This window comes from Geotrypetes seraphini, chromosome 7 (genome assembly GCF_902459505.1).
Source record: "Geotrypetes seraphini chromosome 7, aGeoSer1.1, whole genome shotgun sequence".
Taxonomy (NCBI): domain Eukaryota; kingdom Metazoa; phylum Chordata; class Amphibia; order Gymnophiona; family Dermophiidae; genus Geotrypetes; species Geotrypetes seraphini.
Window position 1 is genome coordinate 74678047 of NC_047090.1, and position 16688 is coordinate 74694734.

The 16688-nt window shown below is 45.2% G+C and overlaps 1 protein-coding gene across 5 annotated transcripts in view; it reads left to right on the forward strand.

The window, feature by feature from the left end:
- RASSF8 (Ras association domain family member 8) overlaps nt 1–16688 on the forward strand; it is a 251963-nt gene that overhangs the window by 195546 nt on the left and 39729 nt on the right. The window lies entirely within an intron of this gene.

Sequence of the window (16688 nt, forward strand, 5' to 3'; positions counted from 1 at the left end):
AATGTAAAATGCTGTTTGTAATTGCCCTCTTATAATATACAAACAATATCTGATTTAACGATGAGTGAATCAATAAGATGACTTCAAAAACCAAAGCCACTTTGTACAGGAACAGTTATTTTTCTCCATTTGGTCATACTCTTTGCAATTGTTGTTTTATTTTGGAATATACTGCTCAGTATTTTTGGTAAAAATATCTGCTTTAGAACAAGCACATATGCTATACTATCAATAGTTTAACTGAATTGCTGTCAGTGTGGTTGTATATGTTTTTATGGTTTGTTTTTTTACATATTTTGAAAATCAATAAAAAATATTAAACTTAAAAAAAAAAAGTTTATTGATGAATAATGTTAATAAACAATATTTGAAAGCAGCCTTTTGATTGTTGTAGTTGTCAGGACTTGCCATGTCTGGGTAGGTAGAACCGACATTTCAGCCATCATGCTTGGGCATTCTTCAGGATGTGATGTGAGATCTGGCTGAAGCTTGAGGTGATTGAAGCAGGAAAGTCCATCAGTCACAGAATTTGTGACTGGTGGACTCTCCTGCCTCAGTCACCTCAAGCCTCAGCCAATGAAGTTTGAGGACCCACTATATATAAAGACAAATTGTAGAATTCACAGGATACCCTGAAGAAAGCCACAGCATTATTGCTTGGTAAAATTGTACTGTACTAGATTGCCGTAGTTACAAATTATTATTGTTAATGTTTAAGCCACTTCAGGGTATAGATCGGTATGTTTGTTGGTGTTATAATAGCCATTTCTGACAGTCTCCCTTTTGCAAGCTTGCATGCAGGCCACGTTTTGTGACGCCTTTGATGAAGTGTTCAGTGTTAAATACATGATAAATTACATGAGTTATTTCCTTACTTGATTGGGTTCACAACTTATGGCTAAGGTAAGAGGGAGAAGCAATTTGGCCAGCTTCAGTATAGCACCTCCATGCTATCCAACATCATACACAGTTATAGTACATTACACTTCCATACCCATTGGGTTTAGCTAATCAGTACAAACTGCTTTCATTTGCTGTAGTGTTATAGTGCAAATGATTTGCTGTAGGTCTGGGGTCAGCAACCTTTTCAAAGCAAAGAGCCATTTTATTCTAACACTAGCTGATGCCCCGGCGTTGCACGGGTATTTAATTTTAGCAATAACACTGTAAATGGATTCAAATAAAGATACTTTATAGTGGTGAATGAAAGTATTTTTTTACAGCTTAATAAAAAGTACAATATTCAAATAATAATGTGAAATATTTGACAAAATGAATACAATACAACTAACGCAAAACGTGATTATAAACAACAATTTTAGTTTCACCTCCTGGAGCAAGAACATATAAATTCTTGTGTGAACCCACCCTTGAGCAAGCAATATAGAGTTGTGGGCCGCGAGACCCCCAGAACATATCAACCCAGGTAGTGAGGGATCAGCATACCAAGTTTCGTTCAAATCGGTGAAGCCGTTTTTGAATTAATGTGAGAATGGCAGCTTTTTACATATTTTCCATTGACATGAATGGGTGAAATCTGATTTTCTGTTTGTAGCTCCGCCCATGTGTGCAGATGGGCCGCGAGACCCCCAGAACATATCACCCCAGGTAGTGAGGGATCTGCATACCAAGTTTCGTCCAAATCGGTCAAGCCGTTTTTGAATTACAGTGAGAATGGCAGCTTTTTATATTTTTTCCATTGACATGAATGGGTGAAATATGATTTTCTGTTTGTAGCTCTGCCCACATGTGCAGGTGGGCCGCGAGACCCCCAGAACATATCATCCCAGGTAGTGAGGGATCTGCATACCAAGTTTCGTTCAAATCGGTCAAGCCGTTTGTGAATTACTGTGAGAATGGCAGCTTTTTACATTTTTTCCATTGACATGAATGGGTGAAATCTGATTTTATGTTTGTAGCTCCGCCCACGTGTGCAGGTGGGCCGTGAGACCCCCAGAACATATCATCCCAGGTAGTGAGGGATCCGCATACCAAGTTTCGTTCAAATCGGTCAAGCCGTTTTTGCGTGATCGCGGCACATACACACACACATACATACATACATACATACATACATACATACCTCTGATTTTATATATATATAGATGTTTGACCCAAGATTTACAAAGAACCACAATGGATAGAGAAGGGGGTTTGAGGTACGATTTTAATGTGATAAGGGGAATATATGCATTTAACCCAAAAACAAAACTTCAAGTACTTACAGAAAATAAAGAAAAACAATTTGATGAGACTTTTGACACTGTATTTCCTCACAGAGTTGTTTCATGTCCATTTCTCTCTCTCTTCCCATGCATCATCTGTCCCTCCCCTCCATCCATATATCTATATCTCCCCCTCTCCTCATGCACCATCTCTCCCTTCCCTCCACCCCTATATCCATATCTCCCTCTCTCCCCATGTACCATTTGTTCTTCCCCTCCACTCTTATGTCCATTTCTCCCTTTCTCACCACTCTCATCCCTCCTGCAACTTATTTCCTTCACCCTCAACCCCAGTCACAAATACTTTGAAAAAATCTCAGGGTTCCAGTGTATATGCCTCCACCCCTCCTGGCAGAGAGGGAAAAACCATGGATAAATTTGGTAAGCGCCTTTTCCAAAATTCCATGCTAGCCAATAGAGCCAACAACTACACCTTCCACTTCTCCTTCTACATGAAGCATCTGGTGCAACAGCTCTGTTCCTTACAGAAATATCTTCCTGAACGTAAGGTCCCTCTGTTCCAGCAACAAATTTCCAGCCTCCTCCAACTCAGGAAATTTATGGTTCGCTCCATCTACGATTCATTCGAGCTGACCTCTCGCGCCTCTGCCATGGCGGTGGCCATGCGCCGTTTGGCATGGCTGAGAGTCTCTGACCTAGACATTAACCACCAGGACCGCTTGGCTAACGCACCTTGTCTGGGCGATGAACTCTTTGGAGAGTCCCTGGACTCAACAACCCAGAAACTCTCAGCACATGAGACCAGGTGGGACACTCTGATCAAACCTAAAAAGAAGACTCCACCTGCTCGTCCCTACAGACAACAGTCTTCTTACCAGCGTAGGTTCTCGGCCAGACCTCTCAACCCTCCTCAACAACAGTCTCGCCGTCCTCGCCACCAACATCAGACTCAGACTCGCCCACAGACTCAACCTGCCAAGCCTCCTCCTTCATCTAAGCCGTCTCAACCCTTTTGACTCTTTTCTCCAGAGCATGGCCATTCTCCCACCATCGCTGCCTCTCCCTCAACCTATCGGAGGACGTCTTCAGCTTTTCCTCAGCCGTTGGGAGGTCATCACTTCGGACCAGTGGGTCCTCAACATCATTCGCCACGGCTACTCTCTCAACTTCCAGACTCTTCCACCAGACCATCCTCCCGTAGAGTCTGCTTCTCACTCCTCCCAAACCCCCCTCCTCCTGAGGGAGGTCCAATCCCTCCTTCTCCTCAATGCCATCGAAGAGGTACCTCCGGACCAAAGGGGTCAGGGATTCTACTCCCGCTACTTCCTGGTCCCCAAAAAAACAGGAGACCTTCGTCCCATCCTCGATCTCAGGGACCTCAACAAGTGTCTAGTCAAAGAGAAGTTCAGAATGCTCTCCCTAGCCACGCTTTACCCTCTTCTCTCCCACCACGACTGGCTATGCTCCCTACACCTCAAGGAGGCCTACACTCACATCCCAATCCATCCGACTTCACGTCGTTACCTACGGTTCCAGATACAGCACCATCACTATCAGTACAAAGTGCTACCCTTTGGCCTCGCATCATCGCCCAGAGTGTTCACCAAGTGCCTTATTGTGGTGGCGGCCTTCCTCAGGTCTCACGACCTTCAGGTGTTCCCCTACTTGGACGATTGGCTGGTGAAAGCACCTACGTCTCCGCTTGTACTACAAGCCACTCATCACACCATCTCGTTCCTCCATCTCTTGGGTTTCGAGATCAACTACCCCAAGTCGCATCTGCTTCCCACACAGCGACTTCAGTTCATTGGAGCAGTTCTCGACACCACTCTAATGAGGGCATTTCTCCCCTCTGACCGCAATCGAACTCTGCTCCACCTCTGCCGTCAGGTGCTCCTTCATCACTCCATTCCAGCTCGGCAGATGATGATCCTCCTGGGCCACATGGCCTCGACGGTCCATGTACTTCCTCTGGCGCGACTCCACCTCAGGACACCTCAGTGGACTCTTGCCAACCAATGGTCACAGACCTCCGATCCTCTTTCTCATCCCATCTCTGTGACATCGTCTCTTCAGCAATCTCTTCAATGGTGGTTGAACTCCTCCAATCTTTCCAGGGGTCTACTCTTTCATCTACCCCCTCACTCCATGATCATAACCACAGATGCATCCCCTTATGCATGGGGAGCTCACCTGGGAGATCTTCGCACCCAGGGACTCTGGACCCCTCAGGAGCGTCAACATCACATCAATTTCCTGGAACTCAGGGCCATGTTCTATGCTCTCAAGGCCTTCCAGCACCTTCTCTACCCTCAGGTTCTGCTCCTGTGCACAGACAACCAAGTCGCCATGTACTACATAAACAAACAAGGCGGCACCGGATCTCCCCTCCTCTGTCAGGAGGCCATCCGCATCTGGACCTGGGCCACGACCCACAGTCTCTTCCTCAAGGCTGTCTATATCCAGGGCGAACAGAACTCCCTGGCCGACAATCTCAGCCGCATCCTTCAACCTCACGAGTGGACTCTGGATCCTCCCACACTCCGCTCCATCTTTGCTCGCTGGGGCACTCCTCAGGTGGACCTCTTTGCAGCTCCTCACAACCATCAGCTGCCCCAGTTCTGTTCCAGACTCTTTTCTCCTCATCGTCTGGCCCCGGATGCATTCCTGCTCGACTGGACGGATCGGTTCCTCTATGCCTTTCCTCCACTGCCTCTGATGTTGCGGACGCTCTTCAAACTCCGCAGGGACAGAGCCACCATGATTCTCATCGCCCCTCGGTGGCCTCGCCAACACTGGTTCTCCCTCCTGCTTCAGCTCAACTCCAGGGAGCCCATTCCTCTTCCTGTGTTTCCTACTCTACTTACTCAGCAGCATCAGTCTCTACTACATCCCAATCTGTCCTCGCTCCACCTGACAGCTTGGTTTCTCTCGGGCTGACCTCTCTAGAGAATCTGTCTCAGCCTGTCTGTCGTATTTTAGATGCTTCCAGGAAACCGGCCACCCTCCAATGTTACTATCAGAAGTGGACCCGGTTCTCCTCTTGGTGTCTCCTTCCCACCTCATTGGCGGTGGAAACTGTACTGGACTATTTGCTCTCTCTCTCCGACGCTGGCCTCAAGTCGACCTCAATCAGAGTCCACCTCAGTGCCATCACTGCGTTTCATGAGCCTATCCTCTGAAAACCTCTTACGGCTCATCCCCTGGTTTCCCGGTTCATGAGAGGCCTCTTCAATGTCAAACCACCTCTGAAGCCTCCTCCAGTCGTCTGGGACCTGAATGTGGTTCTATCAGCCCTCATGAAACCTCCGTTTGAGCCTCTTGCCACAACTTCACTCAAATTTCTTACGTGGAAGGTGCTTTTCCTCATTGCCATCACCTCTGCCAGGAGGGTTAGTGAGCTGCATGCACTGGTTGCCGACCCACATTTCACTGTTTTTCACCATGACAAGGTGGTTCTGCGTACCCATCCTAAATTTCTGCCTAGGGTGGTCTCGGACTTCCACCTCAACCAGTCCATTGTATTGCCTGTTTTCTTCCCTAAGCCCCATTCCCATCCTGGGGAACAGGCGTTACACTCGCTGGATTGTAAGCGTGCCCTTGCATACTACCTTGATCGTACCAGGGCTCACCGCTCGTCTCCTCAGCTCTTTCTGACCTTCGATCCTAACCGTCTAGGTCGTCCTGTCTCTAAACGGACGCTTTCCAACTGGCTTGCTGCCTGCATTGCGTTCTGTTATGCTCGGGCCGGTCTCTCACTGGAAGGTGCTGTCACGGCCCACAGGGTCAGAGCTATGGCTGCTTCTGTGGCTTTCCTCCGCTCCACACCTATCGAGGAAATCTGCAAGGCTGCCACTTGGTCCTCAGTTCACACGTTCACTACTCACTACTGTCTGGATGCCTTCTCCAGACGGGATGGACACTTCGGCCAATCTGTGTTACAAAATTTATTTTCCTAATGGCCAACCATCCCTCCTCCCTCTCTGTTAGCTTGGAGGTCACCCATACGTTAAGAATATGCTGCCTGCTTGTCCTGGGATAAAGCACAGTTACTTACCATAACAGGTGTTATCCAGGGACAGCAGGCAGATATTCTTACGTCCCACCCTCCTCCCCGGGTTGGCTTCTTAGCTGGCTTATCTTAACTGGGGACCACGCACTCCTCCGTCGGGCGGGAAGGCACTTGCGCATGCGCGGTGCGGCCAACTAGAACTTTCTAGTTAAAAAGGTCCGTACCGGTGCTCCGTCGGTGACGTCACCCATACGTTAAGAATATCTGCCTGCTGTCCCTGGATAACACCTGTTACGGTAAGTAACTGTGCTTTTTGGTGGAAAGTGTGAGCCCACTAAAATCTTACTGTTCTGCCATGGTCTGCCTCAGCGGAGGCAACTTCTTATGTTCTTATGTTCTTATAGGTGCCACCTGCAGCCATAAGGTCTATTGGAGTGGTAGACAGGTGGGTATAATAGGTTTTGGTGGAGATTTGGAGGGCTCAATATACATTATAAGGGGATTATGATGAGATGTACTTCTGGCACCTGTTATGTGAAGTTCAAAACAATGCCAAGGTGCCCTATTGTTCTATTGGTATGTCTTTGTGGCCAGTCCATTACAAGGTTGCTCCCTCCCAAGTCCAAATGATCTGGATTTGAACATTTTGAATTTGGACGGTCTTGTGGTTGAAAATGGCAAATAAAGTTGAAAGTCCTATGGTTGGACATCCTAAGAGTAGATGTCCTGGTGGCCAAGTTGTCTAAGTAGGTAATAAAAATAAAAAAAAGTGAATGTTTTGCGGTGTTGCCAGTTTTTGAAAATTGCTGTTTCTCTGCCTCAGACTTGAATGCCTTGCAGGAAACATCCAAAGTTGGACTTAGACATTCTATAATAAATGTGTCTCTACTTTAATTTAGACTTATCAAAGTTTTTTGCAAAAAAATGTTGCTGTCGTTTTGCAGGGTTTTAATAATTGATATTTTATAAAATGTTGTTTTAATGTTCCTTTGAATATTGAAGTATTGCTTAGGTTTATTGTGGATGGCTTAAAACTTTGTGATAGCACAGTATATGGATATTTAAGGAAATAAAACAGCCTTGAAATTTTGTTTAAATGCATAGCAGCTGTTGGGATAGAACCAAAGTCTATTGAAGTTTATTTTACATTACATTATATTACATTAGGGATTTCTATTCTGCCGTTATCTTGCGGTTCAAGGCGGATTACAAAAGAATTATCAAGGATGTGTTACAAAAAGATCTTACCAAAAAGATAGATGTTTTGGTTAGGTGGCTTTAGTGAGAGGCGATATTTGACACTTGCACAGTTATTTCTTTTCCAGGGATTTCTTGAAGAGTATGGTCTTTATTTCTTTTCTAAAAGTTTTGTAGTCTAGGGATGCCGTCAGATTGGTGATTTGGAAGGTATAGTAATATATTTAGTTTAATTGCATACAGTTAAGTTATCTATGTACTGTACTGTCCTAATTCACAGAATGTTAGTGAATTCCCATTTAAGATTTCAATAAGAAAGTTACTCAAGTTTGTTGGATAGGCCTTCAGATTAGTTGGTATTAAAAGCTTTCATTGTATTCTTAGGCAATTCATACATTGAGACAGAAATTACAATTGCATAGGGATAATAATAGAAAGATTTCAGCAGTGGCAGCATGCCATAGATACTAAGAACATAAGAAATGCCCTCACTGAATCAGACCTTTGGTCCATCCAGTCCGGTGACCCGCACATGCGGAGGCCAATCTAGGTGTTCCTTGATGGAGACCTAGGTGTTCCCTTATGATGACCATATTTAGCCGTATCCCTCAATGTGATTTGCAAGGAGGTGTGCATCCAACTTGCACTTGAATCCCATAATGGAGGTTTCCATCACAACCTCTTCCGGGAGAGCATTCCAAACATCCACCACTCGCTATGTGAAACAGAACTTCCTGACATTCGTCCTGGGCCTGTTGCCCCTCAATTTCAGCCCGTGCCCTCTTGTCCGAGTCTCATTTGACAACGTGAATAACGATGCTTCTTGCTCTATTTTGTCGAGTCCTTTTAGTATTTTGAAAGTCTCTATCATATCCCCTCGCAGTCTTCTCTTCTCAAGGGTGAACAAGCTTAATTTTCCAAGGCGTTCTTTGTAGCTCAGATTTCCCATACCTTTTACTTGCTTCGTGGCTCGCCTCTGCACCCTCTCCAGCAGGGTTATATCCTTCTTTAGGTGAGGAGACCAGTGTTGGACACAGTACTCCAGGTGTGGTCTGACCATTGCTCTGTAAAGCGGCATTATGACATCCGCCGATCTACTCGAGATACCCTTCTTTATCATGCCCAACATCCTGTTGGCTTTCCTTTGCCGCCGATGCACATTGTGCCAACGGCTTCAGGGTCCTGTCTATCAGTACCCCCAGGCCTCTTTCTTGTTTGCTCTTGCCCAACGTCACACCTAACATTTTATATTCATATTCCCTGTTCTTTGTGCCCAGGTGCATCATTTTACATTTGTCTACGTTAAACTTCATCTGCCACTTTTCTGCCCACTTCTCTAGCCGGTTCAAATCTCTTTGGAGTTCTTCGCTGTCCATTTGTGACCCCACTGACCAACATAGTTTTGTGTCATCTGCGAACTTGATTATATTACTCGTCGTTTCCTCTTCCAGGTCATTTATGAATATATTGAATAAGATTGGCCCAAGAACCGAGCCCTGGGGCACACCGCTTGTCACCTTTTCCCAGTCTGAGAACTTCCCATTTATGCCTACCCTCTGCAATCTGTTCTCCAGCCAATTGCCGATCCATCTTAGTATATCCCCTTCAATTCCATGGCTTTGTAGTTTCCTTAGGAGCCTAGCGTGTGGAACCTTGTCGAATGCCTTCTGGAAGTCCAAGTATATTATATCCACCGGGTCTCCGCTGTCGATTTGATAAACTAGACTGGGAATTAAGCATGTTAATTGGTTGACTGGGTCGCAAATTTGTTACTTTAGTATGCTACTGTATACTAACCAGCAAACATAATCAAAAGAAATCTTCTGTATTCCTTATTGTAGAATTAGTGTGGTCAATATTTTACCTTACTCTACAGAGCAATCATGGCCCAAATCAGTCTGAAAGTGGACAGACAGCATACATTCATCAGCAAAAAAGCAATAATGTACTCTTAAAAACTGAGCATAAAGGGGCAAGAAAAATATCAAAAAGGAATGATGAAATAGCAGAGCCCTGTGGGATCCCAGATTTGATTGCTTGCCACTCAAGATAGTTGACAGCCTACAATTACTCAAATGCATCCTACAACTTAAACCATTTCTCTAAACTGGATGTTCTATTCCCGTTGTCCTTAAGAGAGTTAATAAAATTGCAAGTACCATGGTGTAAAAAGTGAATGCAATATCATCAAAAAAGAATAAAGCAGAGGTCTTAGGGTCATCTCTGCATCAAACAGTCAGTAGAGTTTGTCAGGCATCTTCTGAAACTCATATTGATATGATAGAGGTCTACAAAATCCTAAGTGAAGGGTAATGTGGAGATATGAATAGCTTCTTTAAAAGTACAGTAAAACCCTTGAATTGCAAGTAACTTGGCATGCAAATGTTTTACAAGACAAGCAAAACATTTTATTAAATTTTTAACTTGATATACAAGCAAGGTCTAAGTACATACACATCACATCACTACAACTGAGCCGATGGTTTCTGTCTGTCTCTTTTTCTCTCTCTCTGTCTCTCTCTCTTTTTCTTTTTCTTTCTCTCTGTCTCTCTCTCTCTCTCTTTGCCTCTCTGTCTCTCTCTTCTCTTTCTCTCTGTCTCTCTCTGTCTCTTTCTCTTTGCCTCTCTGTCTCTCTCTCTCTCTTGTCTCTTTCTCTCTGTCTCTTTCTCTCTCTCTCTCTCTCTCTCTCTCTCTCTCTCTCTCTCTCCAGGAGTGTAGTGACTGTTCTAAACAAGCAAGGTCTTGCAATACGAGTACATACAGTATTTTGTATTGAAGTATTTGGGTTGTGGAGTTTCTATTATTTCTTATGTGGAAATTTGCTTTGATATACGGGTGTTTTGGATTCCAAGCATGTTTTCTGAACGAATTCTGCTTGCAAACCAAGGTTTTACTGTATTAGGACTAGAGGACGCACAGCGAAGCTATTAAGTACTTCATTTAAAACAAATTGGAGAAAAACGGCTTCAATCAATTTGTAATTAAGCTCTGGAATTAATTGCACCAGAAAATTTGGCGCATTCCATTAGTGTAGTAGGGTATTAAAAAAGTTTGGACATGTTCTTAAAGAAAAGTCCATCAGCGGGTAAGAGATGCTGCTCATAGCCAGTGAAGAGCTGGAGGGGAAGGATGCATGGGGCGGTGATGCTGGGAGAAGGCGCATGGCGCAGCTATAGCGGGCATGTCTGTCCTAGGCCCAAGCTTCCCTCACTACACTATTGACTAGCATTACAGATGTGGCAGACAATGAAAGGAATCGGAGACATCGATGGAGATGTGTAGCTGTACAGAACAATCCCCCTCTTTTACTAAGGCACACTAGCCGATTTAGCGCGCGTTAAATTCTAACACAGCCATAGAATATAATGGACGCGTTAGCATTTAGCGCTCACTAAATCGGCTAGCGCGCCTTAGTAAAAGGACCCCAATGTGTACTTAATGTTATGCAGCCTCTGGAAAGAAAGATTACCTCAAAGGAGTGAGGGGCTCATAATAATTTTTTTTTAAACATTCAAAAAATGGCCTAAATCGGTACTTGGACGATCAAAAAGACAGATCGTCCAAGTACCGATAATCAAAGCTGGTTTTAGACATACCTAAAACCAGTTTAGGCCTTTACCATGCCTCTGAACGCCTAAAGTGAAGAGAAGCATTTTTAGAGGAGAGGAAAGGGCGGGAGGTGGGCCGACCTAGACTTAGTCTTACTGCAAGTATAACCAAAATTCTAGGAGATCGCCCAGTCGGAACTTATACGTTTTGACGTAGACCAAGTCATTACAGGTATAAGTTCCGAATGGACTGATTTACGGCTGCCGCGATCAGCTCAGCAGCCCCGGCAACCTAACCTGCCCACCCCTACCGCAACGATTGCGGCAGAAGAGATGCTTAATTTCTCCTGCTGCAATCGCGATCGCCCCCCCCCACCCCCCCAGACAAAACCCCAAACTGACAGGAGGGATCCCAAACACCTCCTGCTGGCACCCCCTCCTGAACTCACGATCACGGCAGGAGGGAGCCCAAGCCCTCCTGCCAGCACCCGCCCTAATAAACCCGTAATCATTGCAGGAAGGAGCCCAAGCCCTCCTGCCAACTCCCCACCCCCGACAATACCAGCAGGCGGGATCCCAAGCCCTCCTGCTGAAGACAGCACACACACCCCCCCTCGGCACCCCGCGAACCCCCGAATGCCCCCCCCACACACACACACACACACACACACTAACCTTTTAGTTGGCTGGCCGGATGGGTCCCTGGTCCGGCCGGCAGGCTCATTATCCTCAGAATGGTGGGCCTTCCCCTTGTGCATTGTGGGATGCTCCAGGGAGGGGCCTTAGGCACATAGGATGGGTTGGCCCAGTTGCCTAAGGCCCCTCCTATGGGCAGGTCTTAGGCGCCTGGACAATCAGGCCCTAGGCCCCTACCCGGTGCATCACACAATGCACCAGGAATGGGCAGACCTGCCATTCTGAGGATGGTGGGCCTGCCAGCCGGATCAGGGAACCATCCGGCTGGCCAACTGAAAGGTTAATTGAGGGGGGTTCCAGGGTCGTGGGGGTTTAGTGGGGATTGTGTTCAGGGGTTCGCAGGGGGTGAGAGGCCATCTTCGGCAGTAGGGCTTGGGATCCCTCCTGCCGGTATTGTCAGGGGTGAGGGGGGTGTCGGTGGACCATCTTCGGGGGGGGGGTGCCGGTAGGAGGGCTTGGAATCCCTCCTGCCAGTATTCGCAGGGGGGGATGTTGGCAGGAGGGCTTGGGCATCTATCCTGCTGGCGAATGCTGTTTTGTCAGGAGTGCCAGCAGGAGAGATTGAGCATCTCTCCTGCAGGTTTGCGGCAGTTCGGGAGGCAGATCGCGAGATTGTGGGGGCAGTTGCAGAATTCTGTAACCGGCATTGTTTTTTGACAGACACCGGTTACAGAATCCTGCTTTTAGGCAAAGGACTGGCCCCTCCTTTGCCTAAAAGGTATGGGTTTGGGCATTTGGGACTTGGTTGATTTTTTTTGGTCAGGAATATGGTGTAAGGATAGACGCAGTCTGGGTGAGTAGATTGCTGAACGTGCAGGTAGGCCGTTATTTAAAAAAAAACCTCAATTTGGATGTTTTGGGGGTTTTATTTAGAATGGACATTTCCCTGCTGCCAACTTCAGCGTCTACCGACTTAGGCCAAAAGACTTAGACTTTTTTTTTTATTATGCCCCTCTAAATGTTTTGTACAAACCTTTAGTAAAGTTAATGGAAGCACCCCCGTCCAGTCTTTGAATATTTGTGGTAAAGTTTGGAATCTATGCCTGGTCTTGAAGAGAAGTCCCTTCCCTCTTGAGAGAGCCAAGTTCTTTGGAGAAGTGTGTGCATGTATGAGTTAGAGGGAAGAGGATCCTGAGAAAAATTAAAATTCTGTGAGGCTTGGGGTAAAAGCTGCCTAATGAAGTCACCAGAGATGAGGTACCCTTTCCACATTTAATGCCAGAAACACGTTGTTAACAGATTCTAAGTCCACTTGACAAAAATGAGACCATTTATAGTCTGATGCATCTCCAGGGCAGGAATATTGTTTTGAAAAACAGACTACCAGCATAGAAAGATGTTTAAAGAAGAAACACGGAGAGAGAGATTAAAACTTACAACTAAGAAAAGAGGATCACATCCTAATAATGTATAAATGCACAGTTGTCCAAAATGTAATAATACCTTTAAGCACATCATAAACAAACTTTCTTATCTATCAAAAAACTTCCCCCTCCCCCCCCAAAAAAAAAAAACATTGCTAATCCCCCGAAGGGTTACCAGATACTTGCAAAGAAATTTTAGAAAGCATGAAGCCTCCGCAGCCAAGACTCATATAAGTACTGTTCTCTGAGTATCATTGAGAATTATCCTATTCTACCACTGCTGTCACTGGCTCTTAACACATAGCCATATGGGAAATCTAGCATCAGGCAGCCAGTATTATAGCAAAAGCTGTCTTAACTGCTGAGCCAGCAATCCCCTCAGCAGCCAAGCCCTGCAAGTTTCTTAGAGGGCAGAATCCCTCCCCCCCCCCCCCCCCCAGGATGTTACATTGAGCCAAAAAATCATGATTTAAGCGGAAAAGTTATATGATTAAATTTCTTACTGCAGGATCTCTCTGTCTTTATATACTGTTTATTTGAAAGAAAGATATCTGTAAGTCTGTGCATTTCAGGACATTAAATAAACATAGATCAGATTTCTTCTACATCAGAGAACCGTAAAAATAATAATATAGTTCAGCAGTGTCCTAGAATTGGTGCAGTGCCAGAATTTCAGCAGAAGCATATTCAAGCCACATGTTGCAGCCTGTGCAAACTTACAGCAGTGACAGACGTTCAGGCACAGTGTCTTAAGTTTATCACAGAGGGTAAATTCAACTATAGAAGGATGATTAGACATGCTGTTGGCTATAGAAATCGCGATGATGAAGACACATAGAAGTACTGTAAAAACTGTGGAGATAAACTGACTGCTGAGAGACAATTTCCAGCTATTGTCATAAAAGGGCCTGTTTTGAAGACATTCAGGACTAACAAAGATACTCAACATAATGTGAATAAAGTTACTCGGGGACAGCAGGGGGTGGAACCATCATAGACCCTTCATTACCATTCACTGGTCTACACGAATGTTTATGTAGGATTTCTGTAGGTATTTAGTCTTGACTAGGGCAGACGTGTGGCTGTGCCTCTTTTTTGCTGCAGAGGTTAAGTCCATCAAATATGACAGTCTGAAATGGCCTCCCCATGTGTATGCAGAGGTCTGAACTGTGCTCCTCTCTCTTCCTTACTTGCACCATTACATCTGTCACTTGCCAGGCCGCTTTATGCTTTGAACTGTGTTGTCCATTCTGTGGTCTTCAAGAGCACAGGCTTACTTCTCAACTTCTACAACACAGCTCAGTGGCAGTGACAAACCACCTAACCCTGTACGCCAAGGGTGTCAAAATCCCTCCTCGAGGGCCGCAATCCAGTTGGATTTTCAGGATTTCCCTAATGACTATGCATGAGATCTATTTCCATACAATGAAAGCAGTGCATGCAAATAGATCTCATGCATATACATTGGAGAAATCCTAAAAAGCTGACTGGATTGCGGCCCTCGAGGAGGGACTTTGACACCTCTGCTGTACGCAGTGTGCCATCCACACAGATGCATGTTGGAATGGGGAAATACCACATCAACAGTCCAGCTGGGTTTCCTTTATTTATAAAATGTGAGCCCGGTATTAACAAAATTTATGCTCCTCTTACTAGGGCTGAGTGCAATCTCACTAAACTCCTGAATTTAGAAACAAAAAGTAGGACAGTTTGGGGAGGGGTGAAAATTGGGAATTTAGAACTGATTTTCAATACTAGGTTCATAAGTAAGGCTTATCTACCCTCCCCTCCCCCCCTTTTACAAAACCATACGGCAAAAGCCCCGAAGCCCTTTAAATCTCTATGGGCTTCGGGGCAGTTATCGCAGTGGCAACCACTAGCATGGCTTTGTAAAAGTAGGGGGGGGAGCTAGGCAAATGAAAGGGCAGGCCTAAATTTATGTTGAACAGGATAGAAGGAGTCAAAAGCACAAGAAAGCAAGCCAAGAGTGAAAAGCACAGTGGGCCTCCAAGAATGGATTGGCATCTAAAGTTTATTAAAGGACCCAATATGGGCCATGTTTCAGCAAGGTGCCTGCATCAGAGGTCAATATTACAAATTTGTACATAAAAAAAGGCTGCCAAGACTACACTTCATTTAGCCTACAGTACTGTGCAGCTCGCACATAGTTTACAGGACTGCATGGGAGAAAGGAGAAGGAGTAATGACCGAGCCATGGGAAGGGGGTATGGAGGGGGGGAGAGAGTGGGGAGAGATACTGGACTGACGAAGGGGGAGAGAGAGAGAGGAGGGAAGGGGAAGAGAGTGCTTAACCATTAGACCAGGTGACGTCAGAGGTTGGAGATTTTTTCACCCTTTATCACTGGCATTCTGAACCAATACTTCACCTGGTGCAGTAGTTAACATGGCCCTGAGCAGGTACAAAAGCTCATGGCAAAGATTTGCAAGAATTTTGACAGGGAAGACGCACTCGGACTTTCCCTTTGAAACTCAATCTAAAGTGTACAGGTAAAAAGCACCTCAGATTTTGCTGGAAAATAACTGCCACCTTTAAGTTTCTGTTCCTGAGAAACTATAGGAGCTGGACTATGCCGTATTCTGTCCTTTCACTTTTCATATTCTGTCCACACAGCATGTGAAAGAAGTATCAAGACAGAGACTCAAAGGTAATAATTTGACAGCCTTTTTCCATGCTTGAAAGAAACTACATTGCATGCTCTGCCAGACATTGTGTCACTGAACTTTTTTAAAATGTAAAGTCACACTGACAAGATAAATAACAGGCTTTGGAAAATGAATTTATTTTCTGAGCACAAGCAGGATGACCAGACACATACAGATGAGTTCATTTCAGGGTGCCAGTGGAGTGCATGTCCTACAGTATTCTGAAAGGCTTGGACATGTCTTCCAACCATAAACCATTTCCTGTACAGATGACCATCTTGCATTCTGCTGTTTTCCACAGTGGCATTTGGTCATATCTTCCTATTTGAATCCTCTCTTTAAGCTTCAAAGGCTTTTAGAGGGCCAGCAGAATTGCAGTGATGCAAACAGATGACCATGGGCTAGATTCACTAAGCAAACCGATCGTGTACCAGTCGGTTTGCGATCGCTTTCCAACTACGGCTTGATTCACTAACCTTCCTCCAGACCCCATCCGCACCCGATCCGATCTGTGCATGCAAATTAGTAAAAAGGCATGTAAATTTCTTAAGGCATCGATTCATGTAATCATTTTGTCCAAACTGACTGGCCTTTCCGATCCAAAAAGTTTCGACTGCTGGGGACCAGTCACTTTACATCCTCGCCGATTATTCCTGACTAGCAACTGCATGTTAAGAACCCCATTAAAAATATATATCTACCCAGCAAAAACTCCAAATTATATCTAAACTTTAAATGTATGTAAACTTTCATGTACATAAGCGTTATAAATATTTTTTTGATTTTTTTGGGAATGCGCCTTGCGAGCGCGGGAGTGAATCTCAGATTTGTAATGCGCATGGCGAGAAAATAGCAGATTAACCCCTTGCTCTCCTTGTGCATTGTACATTTCATATATCAATGCCAAATTTAAAAAAAATCAAAAATAACTTTTAAGGGCCAGCTATCCCTCCCCCCTTCCTTCCAGCTTTATTGTTGCGACGTCACGGGGTCGCCTTTGGTTGCTTCGTGCTTCACGGCA